The sequence below is a fragment of the Sciurus vulgaris genome (assembly GCF_902686455.1).
Source record: "Sciurus vulgaris genome assembly, chromosome: 5".
In the NCBI taxonomy this organism is placed as follows: Eukaryota; Metazoa; Chordata; class Mammalia; order Rodentia; family Sciuridae; genus Sciurus; species Sciurus vulgaris.
This window is the reverse complement of record NC_136465.1, coordinates 160,179,125-160,204,961: the sequence shown is the minus strand read 5'-3', so window position 1 is coordinate 160,204,961 and position 25,837 is coordinate 160,179,125. Positions and strand designations below refer to the sequence as shown.

Here is a 25,837-nt window from a genome sequence, read left to right as displayed (position 1 = left end):
AGGGAGACCGAGACAGGAGTCTTTCAAGTTTGAGACCAGTCTGGGCAAATTAGAAAGACCCTGTCTCAAAATTTTAAGAAAGGCTTAGGATATATCTGAGTATCCATGGGTTTAATCCTCAATAGTAGAAACAAACAATTCTTGTTATTGCAAGAATGGTTATGTATTAATACTGCACATTTTTGATAGAGATTCACTTATGTTTCAAAAAAAGAAAAGAAAGAAAAGGATCTCTGGCTTTTTTGGTCACTTATTAGCATAGCTTTAGGTGGTGTTTTCCACCACTCTTGTTTATTCATAAACCCTTTGTGATTTGTTATAAGAATTAATATTTAGGAGTAAATTGGTGATACCAGAAAGTTTGGTTATTTTAAAATTTGGTAAAACAACACTTTTAGATATTAAATTGAGTTTCTGCCTCAAACATTTACTTCTGCCTGCTGTGATGCAACTTTATATATAACTGAGATATATTATAGAAAGGGACATTTAAAAATACAAACTTTATCTTATCTTTAAGGAATAATTATTTGATTATCTCCATTGGTAGGTCATTCATTTTTTTTTTTCTACCAGTACTTATGGAATGTTCTATAAGATACACAAATAAAGTTAATGTTTATAAATGTTTTCTGGAAACATTTTGGTAGATGGGTCAACAAATAGAATTCAAGATAGAATATAAGTCTTACGAGAGGGTCAGAGCAAAATACTATATACAACTTTAACAAGAGAGATCAGAGACAAAGGTAGTCTATGTTAGATTAGCTTGTAAAGAAATAATGAAGTAAAAGCATATAAATGACTTGAGGATAGAAATCGTCATTAAATTTGTTTGACTAGAGCATGCATACAAAATATTTATGTAAGGCAAATATCTGTAGATAAAGTTTTTTTTTTTTTTTTTAGTTTGTCCATTTTGCCAGTGATTTTATTTTCCAATACTGTATTTTTCTTCCCCTTTCCCCCACCCATCTTTTATTGTCTTACTTCCTGTACCCAGATTGTCTACATTCCTTCGTGAAAGGCCGTTGTCTCTCAGACTTCATTTTAGTAGTGCTTTTTTTTTGGGGGGGGGGGTGTGCTGGGGATTGAACCCAGGGCCCTGTGCTTGCCTTGCAAGCACTCTACCAACTGAGCTAGCTATCTCCCCAGCCCAGTAGTGCATTTTTCATGGGCAGTTTTAACTGAGTTAGTCTTTACTGATCTCCTTTATTTTAAAACTCATTTAGGTCTTAAAATATATCTTTTTGTTTTATTAAAGCAGACACTTCATTTCTGTTACTTCTGTGAATTGTCATCTATTTAAGGGCAGAATCACCTTCAAGTTACGAGAGCAGTGCCTGTGCTCTTTTGTTCATCATAGTTTCTTTAGCATCTGTGGTGTGTAGAAGTTATTCAAACACATGTTGAACTGACTGGAGAAATAAATTTGTTCTACTACTTTGACTTCCATAGAATTCATAGGACATAAATTGGTTGCCCTAAATACATTCTTGGCAGGTTTAAAAAGTTGACATATCTAGAAAATTTAATTTGAATGTTTTTTTTTTTTTTCTAGAACATGCTATAGTTCTCTAATATACTTTTGGGTATATGTAGTCTATAGTATCTTTCTTTGGTTTATGGATTATTTTTCATTGGTAACTTTATACCTCTGTATTCTCAGAAATGAGGATTATAATTTTAAATAAGGTTCTTGGCAGTTAAATTGATTTGCTAATTCATATTTGTAGGTTGCTTGTTTTGAAGAGTGCCAGTGTTGATTGATTTCATTTAATGTTAAACTGGACAGTTCAACCTTTGTATAACTTGCATACAACATAGCTATTTCATTTTTGTTATTAATATTTTAATATGAAATCCTTTTAAAAATATGAATGTAATAGTAGTAATACCAGTGGTAGACAGAAGAAAATCCTTAATTCATCTTAGAATTTAAGCAGTGTTTGCTTTAGTTAATCCAGTGTGAAATACAACTGTATTTTTTAAAGTGCACCACAGCTAAATATTTTTATCATATCATTCCTTTCCTCTCCCTTCCCTTAAACTTGCTCCCTTCTGTGCCCTCTGTGTACCCATTCCCTGCAGCGTTCCCTGCTGGCTGTGGTGGAGATTGGTGTGCTGTGAATTGCATAATCACCTAAATGAGTACCAGAAGAGTCTAAGAAACCCTGGCAACTGACTACTTGCTTTCACCAGGAGTAGGGACCTTTTGTCTGAATTTCCTGCCCTCAGGTAATACTTCTATTCCCCATTCTTCTTTTTTTCTTTCTGTAAATGCAAGCAATTATTATGCCCCACAGTAAGGATACTTTAAGAATATTTTCTGATTTCACTTTCTCTACTAGGTAGCCTCCAGCTCATGTAATCTTCTCTTAGAAGCATGACTTCTCTAATAGATAAGGTTTGGCAATGCAGTTAAAGTTGTAACCAGTTCTTTCTCATGTTGCAAGGGAGAATTTTATAACTTACAGCCAGCTATTTGGAAATAGTTATTAGTATTGATTTACTATAATGGATAAAATTTCATGTTCTAATATAATTAGTGAGGTGTGAAGACTTTTTTGGTAATGAGGTGGTTTTTTTTTGGTACTGGGGATTGAACTTGGCTACACTCAACCACTGAGCCACATCCCCAGCCCTATTTTGTATTTTATTTACAGACAGGGTCTCACTGAGTTGCTTAGCACTTTGCTTTTGCTGAGGCTGGCTTTGAACTCATTATCTTCCTGCCTTAGCCTCCTGAGCTGCTGGAATTATAGGCATGCACCACCATGTCTGTCTAATGAGGATTTCCAAAAAAAAATATTTTTCTAGTTGTTGATGAACCTTTATTTTGTTTATTTATATGTGGTGCTGAAAATCAAACCCATTGCCTCAATGCATGCTAGGCAAGCGCTCTACCGCTGAGCTACAACCCCCACCCCCAATGAGGATGTTTTAATCAGTTCTCTCATTCATCATTGAAGGACTCAAGAGTATATTTTTTGTATTTAATATTAATTATAATCTTTATCATAGAGATTGAAATAAGACAACAGTAGTCCAAATGGGATTCATTTTTGTGGAATATAAGGGTTTCCCAACATTCTTTTCTTCTCTCTTTCCCTGTCCCCTTTAAAAATTCATTTTCAGGGAAAGCAATTATGTTATAAAACCAAACTCATGGAAATGGTGCTGGATTTCTTTTAACTTGGGATCCAAAGAAAAACTTAAGAAACTCATATCATCAAACACTTCTAATCCTTGGGAAATTAATCTACATAAGTACTTTGAACCTATTCTGAAAGCCTTGTAAATAAATTGTTTTTAATTCAAAACTAACCATAGACTGGTGTAGCTCAGAGGCAGAGCACTTGTGTAAACATGTATGAAGCCCTGGGTTTGATCCCTAGCACTGCAAAATAAACGTAACCATGAGTGAATTGTGCAACTCATTACATACTTCTCCTAGGGGTATTGGAATGGTTGATAAACTTGTTGCCATATGCTAACTGGCAGTAGTGTAAGTATGATGACCTAAACATTGTTTTCCATTCTTGTCTGCTTTGATACCATGCTATCATTTGGGAATCAGGATCCCAACCAAAGTTGCCAAAGGAAAGATACCAGGCTTTAGCCTTAGGTAGAAACATTAAGATTCATTTTATATTGATAACTAAAAGCTTTGCTTATAATGGCACTCAAGGATAGTTCTTATTTTGTATATACCTCCAGGAAATCTCTGGGACAGCTGTTTATAAAGTACAATCACATCTCTAATTCTTGGCTTTTTGTAGGTTACATTTCCTTAACATATCTTTTTTGGCCTAGTTAGTGCTGAGTTTATTGAAAAAGAGTTATAATTGTATTCCAAGTTTAAGCTGTCACTGGAAGAAGGTCCCAAGGAGTTCCTGGAGAAGAGGGAACTCAACTCACCACAAGTGGGGTTCTTAACATATGCAACAGAAAAGAATTTCAGCATACATGAATCATAGACACAAACTTAAGTAAACAGTTACACATTAAAAAGAGAATGTAGACTGGGCACAGTGACACATGCCTGTAATCCCAGTGGCTTGAGAAGCTGAGGCAGGAGGATTGCAAGTTCAAAACCAGCCTCAGTGATTTATTTAGGTCCTAAGCAACTTTGTGAGACCCTATCTCAAAATAAAAAATAAAAGGGCTGGGGAATGTCGCTCAGTGGTTAAGTGCCCCTGGGTTCCATCCCTGGTACCAAAAATAAATAAATACATACATACATACATACAAAATAAAAGGGGAGTGTGGGCCATCTCCTGAGGGAATAATGCTTTGACTCTTTTACAGGAAACTTGATGAGTGGGCATGAGAAGATAGGTGAGGATGACATCAATCTGATCTTAGGATTCTTAGGCTGACATTGTCTCCATTATTTGATTTAGTAGATTGGAAAATCCCCTGAATTGTAGAGCTCTTAAAATGTTGTATCTCTCTGAATCTACTTATTGGTGGGCAAATAGTACACAAAGTAATTTTTAAAAGTGGGCAAACTTATGGTCACTTTAAGATTTATAGATTTTCTAGAAATTTGAGAGTGATGGCTTGGGGGAAAGACTGGCTTGGGGAGTGACAGACCTGGAAAGGTATACAGAACCTCAGATTAAAACTATACTTCCTTGTCCTTCATTTATGTCTCCTTCCTCCCTATTTTTTATTTCTTCTACCCCAAAACACAGCTGTCTAGGTGTTTTTTCAGGTCACCTACTAAATTTAACTCCTTTTTCTTTACTTAGCAGTCGTGATTCTTTTTTATTTAAATAACTCCAAAATTTATGCTCTTATCTTAAACCTAGGATGTAGCAGACTACTTGGCACAGATTTGAATATCTCATTTGTCACTACCCAGATTTAATCAATCATTTCTTTATCAGTCATTGCAATTAAATGTTCTCATTTCCTTCTGGTCTCCTACTTCCCTGTTCATCCTTGGCACTATTATCAGATAAATGTTTCAAAAATGTGAATTTTATTTAATTTCTTACTAAAAATCTTTTAATGGCGCCTCTTTCAGTTTTTCTTTAATTTTGTCAGAGTTTTTTTTTTGTCCAAAGAATTTTAAAGATAGAACTTTAGTACATAAAATTGACAAAAATAGACTTCTAGTTGACCCAGTGTCCGAAGAGGTTATCTGGCTTATCCTTTCCTTTTTTATTTCTTCTCCCACCTGGGATGAACCATGAGCAATCTCCTTAGGGGCATTGTGAGAGCAACATTGATCAATAGGATTAAACCCATATTCCTTGTTATGGGAAACAAGAGTTCTTCTTGGTCATTTCTCAAGGCACATAGTTTCTTCCAAACTACCCAGTTCCTTATACTACATCTGGGTTCACTGTGTGTGACTGTATAACCGTGAACATTTTACTGCCTCTGTCTGAAATGCCCTTTTCTCTGCCTTATTCTCCAGGCAAAAAACTTAAAAACATCTCAAATGTTGCCTCCTCCATAAAGCCTTGCAAAACAGTCTTCTTTAGTATTAACAGAATTGATCATCCATTCCCTGTGCCTCCATTTTGTCCTGTTCTCATTTTTATTGTAACGTCTATCACATGGTGCCTGGCACATAGTAAGATTGTAATGTACTTCGATGATTTGTTTATATGCTTGTCTTTAAAAATAAACTGTGTGATCCCTGGAAAAGCAGTAACTCTGTCTTTATGTTCTTAGTTTCCAAAGAGCCTAATTTTTTCAGGTCTTCTAACATTTCAAAAAAATCTAGATATCCAAATTTTAATGTAGGGCTTACTCATTTATTTTTAAGGTTAGTAACAAATTTAGATTTTTTTTTTTAAAGCATTGTGCAGGCCAGACAAAACATATCCGTGGGCAGAACATAGCTTATAGTCTGCCAGTTAAAACCTTTTCTATTTTTTAAATGTTTATGCTGAAAAACTGGTTATACAATTGATTGATTTTCCTTATGTGCATTCACAAAAATAACCAAACCAAACATTATGTAAGTTGAGAACACCAAAAACAATAAAAAATAGGTAACTTAAGTTTTCGTGAGCACACCTGATTCCTTATTCCATTAACATTATAGGTTTTATTTTTAAAATAATGTTATCACTTATGTAATAAGCTTCCCATATTGACATTGAGAGCTAGCTCCTTGAGGGTAAGAGTTGCCATATATTCCTACAATGCCTTTCTACATTTGTAGAGCATTTTCTACAAGTGCTCACTAAAGGTTGAATTGAAAATTTATCAATATAATAATAGAGTGGTAATTGATTCTAAGATGCCTTTTAAATTGAAATTATAGGTTTGGGTTATAGTCTTGGATATCCATTGGTGTGACCTTGAGCAGTTTACCTAATTTCTCTGGCCTTCACATTCTCTACAATAAAATGAGACAGTTAAATAAGAGGAACTTTACAAATACTAAAATTCTCTGATACTCGTTGCTAGTATGAAGGTTGCCTATAGTTCTACTCATTTTTTTTACTTAATTATTAATTGTTTTTTAATATCTTCATTAAATGGCACATACAGTGCAGTATTTTCAAAAAGCCATAGTTCAGATATCTTATATACTCTTATTCACTGGTATTTTATTAAAGTCCTTTCATTTATATTAAGAATGTATGCACACACATATACGTACATGTATACGTATTATATATCTGATTTAAATAGCTTGAAATTTAACTTATATGCAATAAATTGCACATGCTTAAAATATATATAATTTGATGGGAATTCAATATGTATGGACTCATGACACCATCACCATATTAAGAAAATTAACGTATTCACCACCCTCAAAAATTTTCCTCGTGCCCCTTTGTAATCCTCTTCCTCCCCTTTTGCCCCATCCCTGGCAACTCCTGATATTCACTTATATTAGTTTGCATTTTGTAATGTTAATTTGCATTTTAGGTAACAGATTCATGTATACGTTTTTCTCTTAGCATAATTATTTTGCAATGAACCTATTTTGTTGTATGCATACCTTCTTGTGGCTGAGTAGTATTCAATTGTGTATATTCTACGTGTTTATCCATTTACCTATTAATTAGTGCTTAGGTTTTTCCATTTTCCTCTTTTTTTTAATTTATTTTTTTTATTGTAAACAAATGGGATACATGTTGTTTCTCTGTACATGGCATAAAGGCATACAATTTGTGTAATCATAAATTTACATAGAGTAATGTTGTTTGATTCATTCTGTTTTTTCCCTTCCCCCCACCCCTCCCACCCCTCTTTTCCCTCTATACAGTCCTTCCTTCCTCCATTCTTGCCCCCCTCCCTAACCCTAACTCTAACCCTAACACTAACCCTTCCCTCCCCCCATTATGTGTCATCATCCACTTATTAGCGATATCATTCGTCCTTTGGCTTTTTGAGATTGGCTTATCTCACTTAGCATGATATTCTCTAATTTCATCCATTACCTGCAAATGCCATAATTTTATCATTCTTTATGGCTGAGTAATATTCCATTGTATACATATACCACAGTTTCTTTATCCATTCATCAATATAAGGACATCTAGGTTGGTTCCACAATCTGGCTATTGTGAATTGAGCAGCTATGAACATTAATGTGGCTGTATCTCTGTAGTATGCTGATTTTAAGTCCTTTGGGTATAGGCCAAGGAGTGGGATAGCTGGGTCAAATGGAGGGTCCATTCCAAGTTCTCTAAGGAATCTCCACACTGCTTTCCAGAGTGGCTGCACTAATTTGCAGCCCCACCAGCAATGTATGAGTGTACCTTTCTCCCCACATCCTCGCCAACACCTGTTGTTGCTCGTATTCTTGATAATCACCATTCTAATTGGGGTGAGATGGAATCTTAGGGTGGTTTTGATTTGCATTTCTCTTATTACTAGAGATGTTGAACATTTTTCCATGTGTTTGTTGATTGCTTGTAGATCTTCTGTGAAGTGTCTATTCATTTTCTTAGCTCATTTGTCGATTGGATTATTTGCATTCTTGGAGTTTTTTGAGTTCTTTATATATTCTGGAGATTAGTGCTCTATCTGAAGTATGATTGGCAAAGATTTTCTCCCACTCTGTAGGCTCTTTCTTCGCATTGCTGATAGTTTCCTTTGCTGAGAGAAAGCTTTTTAGTTTGAATCTATCCCAGTTACTGTTTCTTGCTTTTATTTCTTGTGCTATGGGAGTCCTGTTGAGGAAGTCTGGTCCTAAGCCAACATGTTGAAGATCTGGACCTACTTTTTCTTCTATAATCTGCAGGGTCTCTGGTTCCATTTTCCTCTTTTTAAAAAATATTTTTAGTTGTATATGGACACAATGTCTTTATTTATTTATTTTATGTGGTGCTGAGGATTGAACCCAGTGCCTTGCACATGCGAGGCTAGTGTTCTACCACTGAGCTACAGCCCCAGTACACCCCCACCCCCATTTACCTCTTAATGAGTATTTAAGTTGTTTCTGGTTGTTGCCTCTTATGAATAAAACTGCTGTGAACATTCATAAATAATTGTTTGTGAGGACATAGGCTTTCACTTCTTTAATTTGCCTTTCTCTAACTGCTAGAGATATTGAACATTTTTTCATATATTGTTACCATGTGAAGGGTACATATTGTAACGTCTTTTTTTCATTGTTGATGTTTACCTTGATCATTTGGCTGATGTTGTATTTGTTAGGTCTATATTATAAACTTATTCTTTTTTCCACTTTCATAGAGTGTACTTTAAAAGGAAGTACAGGTGCTGCCCACAATACAGGAATAAAAAGTTGTGTGCTCAGATTCCTTGAGGTTAAAGTATCAGTGTAAATTATTTGGAACTTTCCTGCATAGAAGATTTGTCTATTCCCTCCCAGTCATTTACTTATCCAATTGTGTATATCTATCATCATTGACCCGTGAATACTTATTTTATAGTGTGGGTTATTAACTAGTACTGGTGTATTTATTTTGTTACACAAATTATTCCACATTTGGGAGCTCTTTGATTTGACTCCTTCGTTCCTTCAACTTAATATTTGAACATTGGTCTTAGTTCCTGCAATGTTGCTAAACTCATTTATTGGTTCTGATAATGTTTCTAAAAATTTTGTAGGATTTTCTGTATATATGATCATGTTGTCTGGGAAAAAAGAGAAGTTTCACTTCTCCAAACAGAATGCCTTTTACTTATTTTTCTTGCTTTATTTTGTTGGGCAGAATATCCAATATGCTGTTGAATAAAAGTAAAGAGAGCAGGCAACCTTGCCTTGGCCCTGTCTTACGGAAAAGCATTTTAGTCTCTTATAATTATGATTTTAGTCGTAGGTTTTTTTTTTTTTTTAAACTTTTATTTTAGTAGACATCCTTTATAGTTTGGGGTAAGTTTTCTTCTGTTTTTAGTTTATTGAGAGTTATGTTTCTATTTGACTTTTATCAAATGCCTTTTAATAGCCCTATTGAGGTCATCATGTGATTTTACATTTAGTATGTTGAATTAAATTACTGCATTTTTAACTGTTAAGCCAACATTTGATTTAAAGTATATAGGAGGATGTGGGACGTATACATAGGTTTTACTATTCATTTTAAATCCTTGGTGGGGGTTTTGAAACCAATTCTTTCTGAGATACTAAGGGACAACTACTTGTTTTTAAATTGTGGGTCTTAGTTTGACTTGTAAAATCAGTTTAGTAGGTTATGATCACTAATGAAATAGAACATATCAGACTGTATTAAACTATTATTTAGTGAAATTTTTGTTTAAGTGTGCATTTACTAAATCATGATTCTTGCTGTAGATCATGTCAATCTTTAATCTTTTAATCTTTTAACTAATTCACTTTCAAGCCTGCTAATAATGGGACCTAGAGTAGGTCAAGAAAGCACTAACCCTGAGAGGGGAGTGTCAGATTAAAGGATGTACATTTGGGATGAAAGGATGCTGTTGAGTAAAGGAGAAAATGAGGAAATGGTGGTTTCTCTAGAAAAGTCATATCTGGTTTTTAGTTTTGATTGGAGGGATCTTTATGGCTATATGGTGAAGTCTGTGGACTGTAAAAAGATGTAACTAATTGCAGATTAATAACTTAATGCTCATAGCCAGAGAATTTGGCAGTCTATCAGAGCCTGAGAAGTCTTTCTAGAAACATTCTCTTTTGTACAACTTTAAAATGTCGTAAGGTTCTCTCTCCTCCTACAAATACTGTTTGAACATAGTCAAGCAGAAGATGTTAACGTAATTTTGCTTAAAGATATTGGTTCTTGTAATAGCTCTTCATATGTAATGAGAATTTAATACTTGTTAGGAGCACAGAATCTTGAGATACTAGTTTTCAGTTATACAAGGGTTTGATTGGGTGCAGTTGTGAGAATGGAAAATGATAGAGAACAATCTTTTTGATACTTTTCAGTTTTAACATGTTGTGGGTCTTTTTTTTTTTTTCTCAGTCATACTCCATTATTTGTCGGATTGATCCTGAGTAATGTATTAGTTTCAAATTTGTGAAGGAAAATATGATCGAACAGCATATTAACATGCCATCTTCTAGATAAATTAGCTGTAATCAAGGAAGTACGTTAAAAAACATTTTAGTTGTGCATTTTCCCCTTGTGTTTGCGGCACTTCCTCAAGAAGAGTAAATCATTGGTAACTGGGTAGTCACCCATGGGGTGAGCAGTTTTCTTCTTCCATGCTTTCCCCACTACAATGTATTACATTGTGAAAGACAACAGGATCAAGTGACCGTAGATTGAAACCTTGAACCAAAATAAATATTTCCTTATAAATTGATTTTCTGTGTAGGCTTAACTCTCCATCATGTTGGCTTAGGAAACAACTTCCTCAACAGGACTCATTAAGTGCAAGACGTAAAATCAAGACTCATAAATGGGATGATATCAAACTAAAAAGCTCTCCACAGCAAAGGAAACAATCAAAAACTTGAAGAGAGAGCCTACAGAATGGAAGAGAATCTTTGCCACCTGCACCTCAGATAGAGCATTAACCTCCAAGTTAACTAGAAAACTAAAAAAAAAAAAAAAAAAAAACAGTGTTAATTTTTTAATTTGTTCTAATGACAGTATAATACATTCCATTGTACACAATTGGAGCATAACTTCTCATTCCTCCGGTACATGGTGCTGAGTCACACCAGTAGTGAAATCATACGTGTATATAGGATAATAATGTCCTTCTCATCCCACCATTCTTCCCATCCCCACTGCCCCACCCCTTCCCTCACTCCCCTCTGCGCAATACAAAGTTCCCTCACTCTTCCCTTCCACCCCCCCCCCCCCCCGCATCCTATGGATCAGGATTCCTTTATCAGAGAAAACATTCAGCCTTTGGTTTCTTGGGTTTGACTTATTTCACTGCACTATATTCTCTAGTTACATTCATTTACCTACAAATGCCATCATTTCATTATTCTTTAAGGCTGCGTAATATTCTTTTGTGTATGTGTACTACATTTTCTTTATCCATTCATCTGTTGAAGGGCATCTAGGTTGGTTACATAGTTTAGCTCTTGTGAATTGAGCTGCTATAAACATTGATGTGACTGTGTCACTGTAGTATGCTGATTTTAAGTCCTTTGGGTATAAACCAACGAGTGGGATAACTGGGTCAAATGTTGGTTCCATTCCAAGTTTTCCGAGAAATCCCCATACTGCTTTCCATAGTGGTTGCAACAATTTGCAGTCCCACCAGCAACATATGAGGGTACCTTTTCCCTTACATCTTCACCAACACTTATTATTGCTTGTCTTCTTGATGATTACCATAATTACCATTCTGACTGGAGTAAAATGAGTTGTTGTTGTGTTTTTCAGTTGTAGATGGACACAATACCTTTATTTTATCTTATTTTTTAAATGTGGTACTGAGGATCAACCCAGTGCCTCACACATTCTAGGCAAGTACTCTACCACTGAGGTATAGCCCTAGCCACTTAGAGTAGTTTTGATTTGCATTTCTCTAATTGCTAGAGATGATGAACATTTTTTCATGTTTGTTGATCAGTTGTATTTCTTTCTTTCTTTTTTTTTTTTGGCTTTAGAGACACCGATTTATTTGCTTGTGGTTCTGGGATCAGGAGCCAGACGCGGGCCTCCCTGGGCCAGATCCAGGTGGGGCTCCTAAGGCCCAGGGAGGCTCCGGCCCCTCTTCCACCCTGCAGAGGGCTGCAGCCCCTGCCTCCATCTTTGGAGCTGCCAGCACAGTGTCTTCCAGTCTCTCTCTGACACCACGTCAAGTAGGAGAAGTTTTGGCAAAGACCTGAAGGAAGTGAGGATCCCACTCAGGCTACCGGTGCAGCTGGGGAGGGAGCACCAGGCAGAGGGCAGAGCCAGTGCGAAGGCCAGGCAGCGAGGCAGCAGGGCAGCAGTCCTGTGGACAAGGGGGCACACTGGGTTTGCGTGGGCAGGACGGGGCAGAGGGGGACGATCTGAACAGGGTCTCGAAGGCTCCCGCTGGGCGCTGCCTGGGATGGCCAGGGTGGTGGTTTGGGGCCTGCTTTGGAAGCAAAAGTCACAGATATTCTCAGGGAGGGAGGTGGGGAAGGGTGTGAGACAAAAGGAGGGATGAGAGCCACCCTGAGGCATGAGCAGGCTCCCCAGGGGCGTGACCTCCATCCTGGCCCAGAGGACAACCTGACCCCATGGCAGGAGGCCTCAGCAGGCGACGCCTCCCAGGAGGCTGGGTTCTCTGGTGACCTTTGCTTTGTGTCCCTGGCGCAAGGCTGGGGACCAGGTGCTCCTGAGTGACACCACCTGCATCCAGTGCCAGGGCACCCTCTGCCCCCATCCGCCAGCCCCATCCAGCCAACAAGGGACTCTTGTCCTTCCTCTGAGGACACAGAGGCAAGGTGGTGCCTCCCACCACCCTGCCCCTCCTTGAGGACAAGAGGAACCGGTGCTCCCGCTCTGCTGGGCACCGAGCCCCAGGCCTGCGGTCCCAGAGCCACGACCCTAACCCTAACCCCGGACACTGGGGTCCGGGGACAGAAGGCCTTGTGTGCCGAGACCCAGGGGCCCAGGGGGGCTGTGCCCAAGGCTTCCATGCCGGTCCTTCCTCCTGCCCAGGGCCTCCAGCAGCCCTGCTCTCTGGGGCCCTCCCCAGCCCTCCCCGCGTGCTCACTGCACCCTCCACCTGCCCGGCCTTTCCCAGGCAATGCCGCGGGTTCCCTGCAAGTCCCACCCAAACCTGAATCGACTACGTCCTTGTCCCTCCATGAGCCCACAATCCACCCCACACCATAGCACAGGCCCTGCCCTGTCCTTCCCCCGCCCACGGCAGTCCTTGGCTGATCTTGTTCCCATGCCAGCTGCAGAGGGCTGGGGCTGTGTAGGCTGACCGTGGCCTCGGGGGTGCTGTGGCCAGGCTGCTGGGTGCTGACGGCCTGCGACCACCATGCACCCCAAGGACCTGGCTTTTGCTGCAGAGGACTGGCTGAGACTTCTCGGCACACCACTGCCTGCTCGTGACACCTTGGGTTTGCTGTGGTCTGCATCCTGGCTGTCCCCAAAGGCCCAGCGCTATAGGGTTAGTCCCCAGCATGGCACTGTTGGGAGGCAACAGAACCTTTAAGAGATAGGCCCAGGGGAGGTCCTTGGGCCATGGGGGACCTGCCATCAATGGGGATGTGGGACCTCAGTGTCCTCTCACTCTCTCGTTCCATTCCTCAGGTGGGCAGCTTGTGCCCCCAGTCACTCCACCAGCGTGTTCTGCCTTGCCACAGGGTCACTTAGCATGGATGGAACCTCCAACACTGAGCCAAAATAGCCGGGCACAGTGGCACACGCCTGTAATTCCAGCAGCTTAGGAGTTGAGGCAGGAGGACAGCGCGTTCAAAGCCAGTCTCAGCAATTTAGCAAAGCCCTAAGCAACTTAGCAAGACCCTATTTCAAAATTAAACATAAAAAGGTCTGGAGATGTGACTCAGTGGTTAGGCACCCCTGGGTTCAATCCCTGGTACAAAAAACCCCAGCAAGTGCCCTGAGACTCTGAGGCATCAGGGCTCTTGCCACAAAACCAAAAGTCAAACAGGACCCTCACCTCCGGCATCATTGTGCCAGTCCCCAGAAATAACATCCAAACCCTAAAAAAGCCTTCAAGTTCTTCAACACCTTCTACCCAGGACAGGTAGTAAGGCCAGCCCCAGCACATGACTCAACCCTGGCAGCAAAGATCAACTCCAGCCCTTAGTAATAGGACCCAGCCATCATAATTCCAGCCCCTAGCAAGAAGACCAGCTCCCTAGCAACAGGACCCCAGATTTACCAACATTATCCCAGCCCCTAGCAACAGGACCCCCACCTTGGCAAAGCAATCCCAGCCCCTAACAAGAGAAGCCCAGTCTTGGTAACAGACCTCAGCCCTAGCAAGGGGATTCTGGCCTTGGCAACATAGTATCGGACCCTAGCAACAGGACTCCAGCTTTGGCAACAGACCCAATGCCTAGCGACAGGACCCAGCCCTGGCAATGTAATCCCAGTGCCTAGGACCACAGTGCCAGCTCCCGACGCCCGATGCAAACACCAGGTGCCAAGAGACCATCAGCAGGTGATCCACCATTCTGGTCTCGGGCGACGCCACTGGCGCATGCATTCAGCAAGCGGTTGTGGCCTCCAGTCCCGGGCAAGACCAATGAGCACCGAGGCGAGGTCTCGGTCTCGAGCCCCCGCCCCAGCGCGCAAAGACAGCCAAAGTTCTTCAAGATGAGATCCAGGGGTGACGGTGTGAACGCCGTGCTGCAGGCAGCCGGAACTCGGGATGGACCCTCCGGGGACCCGTCCTTCCCGCAGGCGAGCGCGGCGGACTGAGTGCTAAAGCGGCTCTCGATCAGTTGTATTTCTTTTTCTGTGATGTGTCTGTTCAGTTCCTTAGCCCATTTATTGGTTGGGTTATTTGTTTTTTGCTGTTTTTTGAGTTCTTTATATATCCTGGAGATTAATGCTCTATCTGCAGTGCATGTGATAAAAGATTTTCTCCCATTGTATAGGCTCTCTCTTCATGTTAGTGATTGTTTGCTGATAAGAAGCTTTTTAGTTTGAATCCATCCTATTTGTTGATTCTTGATTTTACTTCTTGTGCTTTAGGAGTCTTGTTAAGGAAGTCAGGTCCTAAGCAGACTTGATGAAGATTTGGGCCTACTTTTTCTTCTCTGTTCTAGTGCCTAAGACTTTGATCCAATTTGAGTTGATTTTTGTAAAGGGTGAGAGATAAAGGTTTAATTTCATTTTGTTACATATGGATTTCCAGTTTTCCCAGCACCATTTGTTGAATAGGCTATCTTTTCTCCAATGTATGTTTATGGCACCTTTGTCTAGTATGAAATAACTGAATTTACGTGGGTTTGTCTCTGTGTCTTCTATTCTGTAACGTTGGTCTGCTTTTGGTGCCAATACCATGCTATTTTTATTACTATAGCTCTTTAGTAGGGTTTAAGATCTGGTATTGTGTTGCCTCCTGTTTCACTCTTCTTGCTAAGGATTGCTTTGGCTATTCTAGGTCTCTTTTTTTTCCAAAAGAATTTCATACTTGCTTTTTCTAGTTCTATGAAGAATGTCATTGGGATTTTAATAGGAATTGCACTAAATCTGTATAACATTTTTGGTAGTATGGCCATTTTGACAATATTAATTCTGCCTGTCCAAGAGAATGCGATGTCTTTCCATCTTCTAAGGTCTTCTTCAGTTTATTTCTTTAGTTCTGTAGTTTTCATTGTAGAGGTCTTTCACTTCTGTGGTTAGATTGATTTCCAAGGTATTTGTTTATTTATTTATTTTTGAGGCAATTATGAATGGGGTAATTTTCCTAATTTCTCTTTCAGAGGATTCATCACTTATGACTAGAAATGCATTAGATTTATGAGTGTTGATTTTATATCCTGCCACCTTGCTGAATTCATTTATTAGTTCTATAAGTTTTCAGTGGAATTTTTTGGATCTTCTGAATATAGATTCATATCATTGGCCAACAGAGATAGTTTGAGTTGTTCTTTTCCTATTTGTATCCCTTTAATTTCTTTTTGTCTGTCCGATTGCTCTGGCTAAAGTTTCAGGGACTATGTTGAAGTGGTGAAAGAGGGCATCCTTGTCTTGTTACAGTTTTTAGAGGGAATGCTTTCAATTTTTCTCCATTTAGAATGATGTTGGCCTTGGGCTTAGCATACATAACTTTTACAATGTTGAGATATGTTCCTACTATCCCTAATTTTTATAGTGTTTGGGACATGAAGAAGTGCTGTGTTTTGTCAAATGCTTTTTCGGCATCAATTGAGATAATCATATGATTCTTGTCTTTAAGTCTATTGATGTGATGTATTATGTTTATTGATTTCTGTATGTTGATTCAACCCTGCATTCCTGGGATGAACCCTCCCCCCCCTTGATTGTAGTGTACTATCTTTTAAATATGTTTTTGTATGCGATTTGCCAGAATTTTATTGAGGATTTTTGCATCTGTGTTCATCAGGGATATTGGTTTAAAGTTTTCTTTCCTTGATGTGACTTTGTGTGGTTTTAGTATCAGGGTGATACTAGCCTCCTCATAGAATGAGTTTGGAAGGGTTCCCTCCTTTTCTATTTCATGGAATAATTTGTGGAGTATTCATTCTTCTTTGAAGGTCTTGTAGAACTTTGCTGAGAATCCATCTGGTTCTTGGCTTTTCTTCATTAGTAGGCTATTGATAGTGTCTTCTATTTCATTGCTTGAAATTGACCTATTTTAATTGTGTATGTCCTCCTGATTCAGATTGGGTAGATCATGTCTCTAGAAATTTGTTGATGTTTTTGAGAATTTCTATTTTATTTGAGTATAAATTTTCAAAATAGTTTCTAATTGTCTAATATATTTTGATAGTGTCCATTGTGATATTTCCTTTTTCATCATGAATTTTAGTAATTTGAGTTTTCTTTCTCTTTGTCTTTGTTAGTGTGGTTAAGGATTTATCAATTTTATTTATGTTTTCAAAGAACCAACTTTGTGTTTTCTCAATTTTTTTGAATTGTTTCTTTTATTTCAATTTTATTAATTTCAGCTCTGATTTTAATTATTTCCTGTCTTCTGCTTTTGGTGTTGGTTTGTTCTTTTTCTAGGACTTTGAGATGTAATGTTAAATCATGTATTTGCTGACTTTTTATTCTTTTATTGTATGAGCTAATGCAGCCAGTTTTCCTCTTAGCACTGCCTTCGTTGTGTCCCAGAGATTTTGATATATTGTGTTGCTATTCTCATTTACGTCTATTTTTTAAAATTTCTTCCCTGATTTGTAAATTCTTCTATCTTTTGTTTATCATGGAATATTTTTATTTCATCTGCAAATGTGAAGCTTAATTTTGCTGGATATAAAATTCTGGGTTGGCATCCATTTTCTTTCAGAGCTTGATATATGTTATTCCAGGATCTCCTGGCATTGAGGGTCTGGGTTGAGAAATCAGCTGAGATCTGAATTGGTTTCCCCCATATGTAATTTAATTTTTTTCCCTCACAACCTTTAAAATTCTTTCCTTATTCTGTATGTTAGTCATTTTCATTATAATGTGCCTTGGTGTGGGTCTGCTGTAAGTTTGTATATTTTGGGTCCTGTAAGCCTCTTGTGGTTGATTTTCCATTTCATTCTTTAGATTTGGGGAATTTTTTGATAATATGTCATTGAAAAGATTGCACATTCCTTTGGTTTGTATCACCACACCTTTGTCTATTCTGATAAATGTTAAATTTGGTCTTTTTGTGTTATCCTGTATTTCTTGGAAGTACTGTTCATGGTTTCTTACCATCTTCTCTATATGGTTGACTTTATTTTCAAGAGTGTATTTTGTCTTCATTGCTTGAGATTCTGTCTTCTAAGTGGTCTAGTCTGTTGGTGATACTTTCTGTTGAATTTTTATTTGATTATTGTTTACTTCATTTTGAGGATTTCTGCTTGATTCCTTTGTATAATCTCTTCCTCTTTATCAAAGTGATCTTTTACTTCCTGTATTTTCTGATACCATCCTTTATTTTGAAGATGAGTCTAACTATGTACCTTCTAAACTCCTTCTCTGACATTTCTTCTACTGTGTTGTCTATGGATTCTATTGTTGGAACATCTTGGTCCGTTAGAGGCCTTTGTTCCCTTGTTTTTTCTTGTAGTTTGTGTGTCTTCCCATTTAGTGCGATGGATCTGAGGCAGTACAGTTTCTACCCTGTGGCATTATAGTGTTCCTGAAAGCTTCCAGTACCTCACCTTTAAGGGGAGACCAATATTAACAGCTCCCAATGCAAACAATATACAATCTGAAACCAAATAACTCATATTAAGGCATCTATAGTTTTTTCCCAATAAATAGAAATGTATCCTATTGTATACAATATAAACAGGAAGTTTGCCAAAAGGGTTTATTGTTTCAAATGATGGGCAATGAGGGAACAAAAGTAGTGTAAAATATGACATTTACGAGGGAGAAGGAGAGAAGATACGGTAAAAATTTACAGTAAGAGCAAGGGAGGAATTAATAGAGGTTGGCTTTTAGTATGAGAGAAGTGAGAAAGAGAATCCAGGGAGACAGGTAAGAGAAAAATATATAGATTTAAAAAAAAGTAAAAATATAAGAATGCCCAACAAAACTGTAGTATACTATTCAGATATCCCATTCCATAGGAAATTGATGCATGAAAAATATTTGGATTCAAAGATGGTAGAGGTATGAGAGGGGGCCCAAAAAAGAAAAAAAGAAAAAGGAAAGACTGAATGGAAATTGAATGATTGCTCTGTTGACTTTCAGAAATTTTCTTAGCTTCCCTTTTCTGCTGATAGGTGGGGTTTTCTGAAGTTTGATGTTAGCTTTTAGCTCCAGTCTGGTGGGTGCTGGACTGGTTGGTTAGGTGAGCTGATAGCATGATGCTCTCCCACCCTCTTCCTGTCTTCCCACCCATTGTAGCTGGTCCCTTCAGTCCCACACACTGCAGGACTCACTGAGTTGGAGAGAGCCCGGTTTTCTCCAGTTTCTCCAACTTGTGCTTCCCCCAGGGAATTGCCCCTACTCTCCGACTTTCCACAGGCTTGCCAGACCCGTACTGGCCCACGCAAACCCAGCTGCAATCTGATGGACCTGGGCTTCAGATTTCTCAGACTCTGCTTTGCTGCAATTCCAAGATCTCAGGGCCCTTTCAACTTACAGAGAGACCACCAGGGATTCGCTTACACAAAGGAGTGACCCTGCAAAGAGGCATCCAATGGCAGCCACTAGCACATCCAGCAGAAAGACCTCAGATGCTACTAGACCAGCAGGCACTTGGACAATATCAGACCCTGGCCTGTGGCCCTAGACTGAGGTGGCAGTGCCCCAAGATGGTGGTGGTGGCTGCGACTGCAGGCCCTGGCTTGTGACCCAAGGTGGTGCCTGTCACGTGTAACCAAACCTGTGGGTACTGTAACAATGGATTTACAGGCAGCAGTGGGCAGAGGGCAATCCGCTGGTGGTCTGTGGGCGGTCTGCCTGCTAACAGCCGGTCTGTGGGTGGATGGTGGGTGAAGGGCAGGCAAGAGGTGGACAAACAGGCAAATGGTGGATGAGGGGAGGCAGTCATTGAGGGATTGTGCTCAAGAGGCAGGAGATATGCTGGCAGGCAGCAGCCAGTTGCAGCTGACGAATGGTTAAACGAATGGTGGTTAAACAACGGGATTAGTGGGCAGAGATGGCTGCCTCACAGAGAAACAGTAGTTCCTCTACTTGAAACTTGAGTCACAGAGGGACAAGGAATGCAGCCTCGCTCTAGCTCACCATCTTGGATCTCCCAGAACTCAAAAAATTTAACAACAGAAAAACCCAATGGGCAGAGGGAACTGAACAGGCATTTCACAGAGGAAGAAATATGATTGGTCAACAAATATATGTGAAAAAATGTTCAACATCTCTAGCAGAGAAATGCCAATTAAAACTACACTGAGATTTCATCTCACTTCAGTCAGAATGGCAATTATCAAGAATACAAGTAATGATAAATGTTGTTGAGAAAGGTACACTCGTATGTTGCTGGTGGTACTGCAAATAGGTGCATCCACTCTGGAAAGCAGTATGGAGATCCCTTAGAAAACTTGGAATGGAACCACCATTAGACCCAGTTATCTCACTCCACGATATATACCCAAAGGACTTAAAATCAGCATACTAGGGTGACGCAGCCACATCAGTGTTCATAGCAGCTCAGTTCACAATAGGTAAGATCTGGAAGCAACCATTAACAGTTGAATGGATAAAGAAAATGTGCTATATATACACCATACAATGTTGCTCAGCCATGAAGAAGAATGAAATGATGGCCTTTGCCAGTAAATGGATGGAATTGGAAACTATCATCCTGAGTGAAATAAACCAGTCCCCAAAAACCAAAGGATGAATGTTCTCTCTGATATGTGGATGCTAACACACAATAAGAGGGTGTGTGTGTGTGTTGGGGGGGGAAGAATAGAAATTCATTGGATTAGACAAAGGGGAATGAAGGAAAGGTTTAAGGGAATGGAATTAGGAAAGATAGATTGAATCCAACATAACTTTCCTATGTTCATACATGAATATACCACTATTAAAACTCCACATCATGTACAACCACAAGAATGGAATTCTAATTAGAATGTTATACTTGATGTATGTATAATATGACAAAATTCACTCTACTGTCATATATAAAGAACAAATGTAAAGTTTTAAAAAAGTTGATTTTCTCAGATTCATTTTTTCTGTTGCCTTCTCCTTTTTTCTTTCCTCCTATTTTTTTTTAAAGGAATGTTCACAGTCATGAAAAGCTGACTGTTACACATAGTCTGAAGGGCTTTGACTCTTTCAACATTTGTATTTCTTTTACTTTTTCCTTTGGTAAGTAACATTGAGGTGAATATTTTTTTATATGCCTAGTCAAGGTGTTGCCTGATTTTTCTACTGTCCCTCCTTGCCCTCACACCTGCCTAAGACTAAGACTGTATATAATCAAATGTGTTCATGAATTATTCAAATTAGTTTCTATCATTCCTTCCTTATGATTATGGGATAGTATTTCTGGTGTACAATTAGGTTTGTTTGAATTTGCTGCAGTTTTAGGTTTTTCCAGACCCTTCTCATTTTAGTTTTTTTTTAATGTGAGGTATTAATGTGCTTTCCATAATTTAAAACTATTTAGAAAGGTATTTTCAGAGGTGTGCTATTCCAAATATCCCTGTCACCTTGGCCTCCCTCCCCCACCCCTTGTAAGGTAGTCAAATTCATTGTCTTCTGGTTTATTTTTCATTTTCTTTCATAACGATAGGTAGATACTAAATTGCTGAGGCTGGCCTGGAACTTGGGATTCCTGCCTCAGCCCAGGAGTTGCTGGTATTACAGTTGTGTGCCACCACATCCAGCTAGTTATAGTTATCTACTTTTGTTTGGTGCAAAAAATTAAAAATTAATGTAAAACTTATGAAAAGACATTTTTATACTACAGATAAAGCAGGCTTGTAAGCAGATGACTTTTATTTTTTGATATATGTTCTTGGTTTGTTGCCCAGGCCAGTCTGGAACTCCTAGGCTCCAGTGATCTTCCTATTTTTCAGCTTCTTGAGTAGCTGGAACTACAACTATGTGCCACTTCTCACAGCTTAGAAAGCCAAGTACATCTGACAAAGTAAAGCATTTTTAAGTGTCAGAAAGTCCAAATATCATTGATAAATTTAAATTTTAAAGATTCATTTTTTTCTATTGCCTCCTTTCTTCCTTCTCCCCTTGCGCCCCCCTCCCCTTTCCTTTTAAAGAAAGTTGAAGTAAACATACTGGGAATTAAGTTTAACATTGAAATAAATTTTTTGTGTTCAGTGCTGGGAATGGAACCCAGGGCCTCACACTTGCTAGGCAGGTGCTCTACCACTGAGCTACATTCCCAGCCCAACACTGAAATAAAAAACAAAAAACTTTTTGAATATTGCCATGTAGTCAGTAAGTATTTTATAAATTTAATTCTTTGTGGCTGTATTTACAAATCATATGGATGTTCCTAGTGATAAATTAGAAAAAATTGTTAATTTTCTGAGTACCTTCTGAGTAATAAAAGAATTATGGATAGTTTTGTGTTCTTTAAATTTTATTTGTTCTTTGAAAATTTATGGTCCATGTGCCCTTCTTGGTCATCTTCAAAGAGTTAGTTATAAAAACTAGTTTTTGGATATAAATTCTAAATTGGGTCTTACCAGTGAAGGATAGAAGGATTTAGTAAGGTGAACAGGTACTAACAGATGTGTATTTGAAGGATTAAAGGGACTTACTGAAACAAGGAGCCCATTAGCCTGATTGACAAAAGAAGTGGTTAGATATTAAATATATCCAAGTGTATAAGCAAACCCATTTAAGTCCCAATATATAGAGGAAAATTTCTTCTGGTTCTAGGTATACCATGGGGGTTGATGATGGTGAAAATCTGAAATTAAATAACTAAGTTTGTAAATTATAGATTGACGAATTTACTCTGTCCTAGAACTATACAAGATGTTGTAGGACAAATGATAGAAAGTAGTCAACTGTTTATTACTTGGAAGTACTTGTACTCAAGGTATAAGGAGAAACTTTTTGTTTTCCCAAGTGAAAAAACTACTTCAAGTGCTAGGAAATGTTTCTCTTTTTCTCTTCTCTCTTCCTGTCTCTGAAATGGAGAGCACTCTAGAGACTTCCTGTTAGCAGTTCCACTTAAAGAACTGACATGTCCTGAATTTAGCTTTCTAAACACAACCAGAAAAACTGATCTATAAGAACTTTATGCCTAGCCTTTGGGCCCTTGGATTTAGGAGTAGGGAACATTGTGTTCCTCGCAGACAGTCCTCATTCTTTACGGAGTACTTAGGAATTCTTAGCATGCACTAGGTACTTATTGTGTTATGTGCTGGAGAGTATGCAGAGATTATTAAGGCATGGTCCTAGCTCTGTAGAACTAGTTTTAAATGCTTAGTATTTTGAAGTTACTTCTTGGGAGCAGTTCTGTATAATAGTTAAAACCATTAAGTCCAGAATCAGACTGCCTGTGTTCAGTTCCTGGCTCTAGCACTTTTTGTGTTATTTAACATCTTAGTGAATGGGTTTCCCCACTTTTGATGGGGTACTGGAGATTGAATCCAGGGTTTGTTTACCACTGAGCTACATCTCCAACCTTTTTTATTTTGAGATAGCATTTTGCTGAATTGCTAAGGAACTTGCTAAGTTGCTGAGGCTGACCTTGAACTGGCAATCCTACTGCCTCAGTCTCCAAGTCACTGTGAGTACAGTTGTGCATCACCACATGTCACTTTTTAAAGTTTTTGATACTGGGGCTTGAACCCTGGTGCACCCTACCACTGAGCTTCATCCCCAGCCTTCCTTTACACACACACACACACACACACACACACACACACACACACACAGTGTTTACATATGTAGATCTGTGTGTGTGTGTGTGTGTGTGTGTGTGTGTGTGTCTATGTGTGTGTTTTGAAACAGGGGCTCATTAAGTTGTCAAATCTGTCCTTGAACTTGTGATCCACTTGCCTCAGCCTCCTGAGTCACTGAGATTACAGGCCTGCACCACCATAACTGGTGATTCACCACTTTAAAAATGGAGACGATATTATGCCGACTTTATAGTTATTAAGGTAAATTGAAGTAAAGACTATAAAGTTTTTCAGTGATCAGTACTTAATAGCTGTGAGTGCCTGAGAAGTGATATCTATGGTTATAGTATAAAATTATTTTGACTTTTTTTTTTTGGTATTAGGGATTGAGTCCAGGGGCACTCAAACACTGAGCCACAACCCCAGCCCTTTTTATTTTTATTTCGAGACAGGGTCTGGCTAAGTTGCTGAGGCTGGCTTTGAACTTGTGATCCTCAGTCTCTCAAGCTGCTGGGATTACAGGTGTGAGCCACCATCCTGGCATGATTTGGACCTTGAGAGCTTGTTTGTAGGTTCTGCAGGAGAACAGAGCTATTCAAGTACTCTTGACTGAAGAATGGTTCTCCTCTATTGGGGAAGGTCATCCTCTTCTCCCAGCTGTGCAGCTTGGGGAAGATAAATATGGAGGAGTGAGGGAAGAAGGGAAGACCTACCTAGCCAGCCATATCAGCCAGATCAACCCTGGCCATCAATGGGGTGACAGATGTCACAGACAAAATGGTTTTGAAACACACCAAAGGGAGTAAATGTCTTGGAGTAGCCAGGGCAAATTTCTAGAAGAGTTTCTTTGAGCTGGGTATGTTAGTCACCTTTCTGTCACTGTAACGAAATGTTTGACTGGCAACTTATGAAGTAAATAGAAGTTTACTTAGCTCACAGTTTTAAAGACTTAATATCCAAATGGCCCAGGACCAGTCCTTGGTTGCATCACCTCATGGTGATCATGCATCATTTTTTAAAAAATATTTTTAGATATTGATAGACCTTTATTTTATTCATTTATTTACATGTGGTGTTGAGAATCAAACCCAGTGTCTCACACATTAGGCAAGCGATCTACCACTGAGCCACAATCCCAGCCCACTGTTGCTAAATTCTTGATGTGGAATATAATATTCCTATAATCATGATTGACGATTTCAGTACCCACGAATAGGGCCTTTCGAGTGTTCTGGCTTCCTGATCCTTGATTTTACTCCTTCAGTGATCAGCCACTTTTCTCCCTAGCCAGATCTGAATCTTGCTTTTGCCACCCGCGTTGTAATTTTTAGTTTTAAACATTGCATTCTGGCACCTCCTAGCTTCCCAGGTCTTTTACCTGTTGCTCTTTAGTCCTTATCTGCACTTGACCTCTCTACCTAGCAGATTCTGTGGTCCATCATTGTAATCACTCTCTTGTGTAATTCCTCAGTTCCCATGACCATTCTCTTTGTTTATTGTACTTGACCATAAATCATGACTGACAGAATAGACAAGTATAATTTCTGAAGAAAAATCACAGTAACTGACTTCCCTTTAAATAAGTTACCTTTATTTTTAAGTGAGTCTTTAGTACTCCCCTGTAATCCTAGTTGTTCTAGCCTATTGTTCTGCTCCCCTATTTGACAGTTTCACGCATTTTTCTCTCTTCTAAAACACTCTCTTCTCTTAGTTGGTAATCTTGCTTCATTAAAAATAAAAGAAGCATTTCTACAAGCTCCTGTGGCCATCTATTCTGCTTTTCCTTTTACTGGGCATGAATTCTCAATGTGCCTTCTCAATCCAACCCTTCCTCTTGTGTACTGTATCTGCCTGCTCCCAAGGATTTGCTCCAACAATTGTTGGTCCTTCCTAGTTATTAGTAATTTTCTTTTTCTGCATCATTATCATCAAGCATAAAGCATATAAGCATGCTGAATTTTCTCTCATCTTTAAGTAAAACAGATTTGATTTCTCCCCTGTCTTACTGGCCCTACCATCTTAATGTCCCTTCTTCATTTCTTTTATATTTTGTTGGACTCTTGGTGGTCCATAACCACAGGTCTTGAGTCATTTTCTTTTTTATTCTCAGTCCTTCAGTGATCTCATCTGTCTCATGACTATAAATGCTATCTGTCATTTATCTGGTGATCATCAAATTTATATCTGCAGCCAATACCTTACTACTACCTAGTTGACATTTTGTCCTGGATGGCATCTCTTTGGCGGAGGTTGTGGGGGAGTTGGGCTTTGGGGATTGAACACAGGGCCTTAAGCCTGTTAGGCAAGCCCTCTACCACTGAGCTATACCCTCAGCCCTCCAGAAGTAGCTCTCAGACTGTTCAAAGTCTAAACCCTGACCCTTAATTCCAACTTACTTCTCTCTCTGTTTTTACCTTTTACCTCACTCCGTTTTTAGAGTGTACGGCAACTCTACTGTTCTTCCACTTACTCAGAAGTAAATTTTGGTGTCATACGTTAGCCTTAAATCCTGTTGGCTTT

General features: G+C 38.9%; 1 protein-coding gene across 2 annotated transcripts in view; it reads left to right on the top strand.

The window, feature by feature from the left end:
- The window catches only part of BLTP3B (bridge-like lipid transfer protein family member 3B), a 120,419-nt gene that overhangs the window by 16,680 nt on the left and 77,902 nt on the right, over nucleotides 1–25,837 (top strand). The window contains exon 2 of one of the 2 annotated variants that reach the window (XM_079141339.1): nucleotides 2,092–2,238. The exons of the other annotated variant lie outside the window; for it this stretch is intronic. The gene's annotated coding sequence lies outside the window, so the exon portion shown is untranslated. The remainder of the gene's footprint in view (nucleotides 1–2,091; nucleotides 2,239–25,837) is intronic. 2 annotated transcript variants of the gene reach the window in all.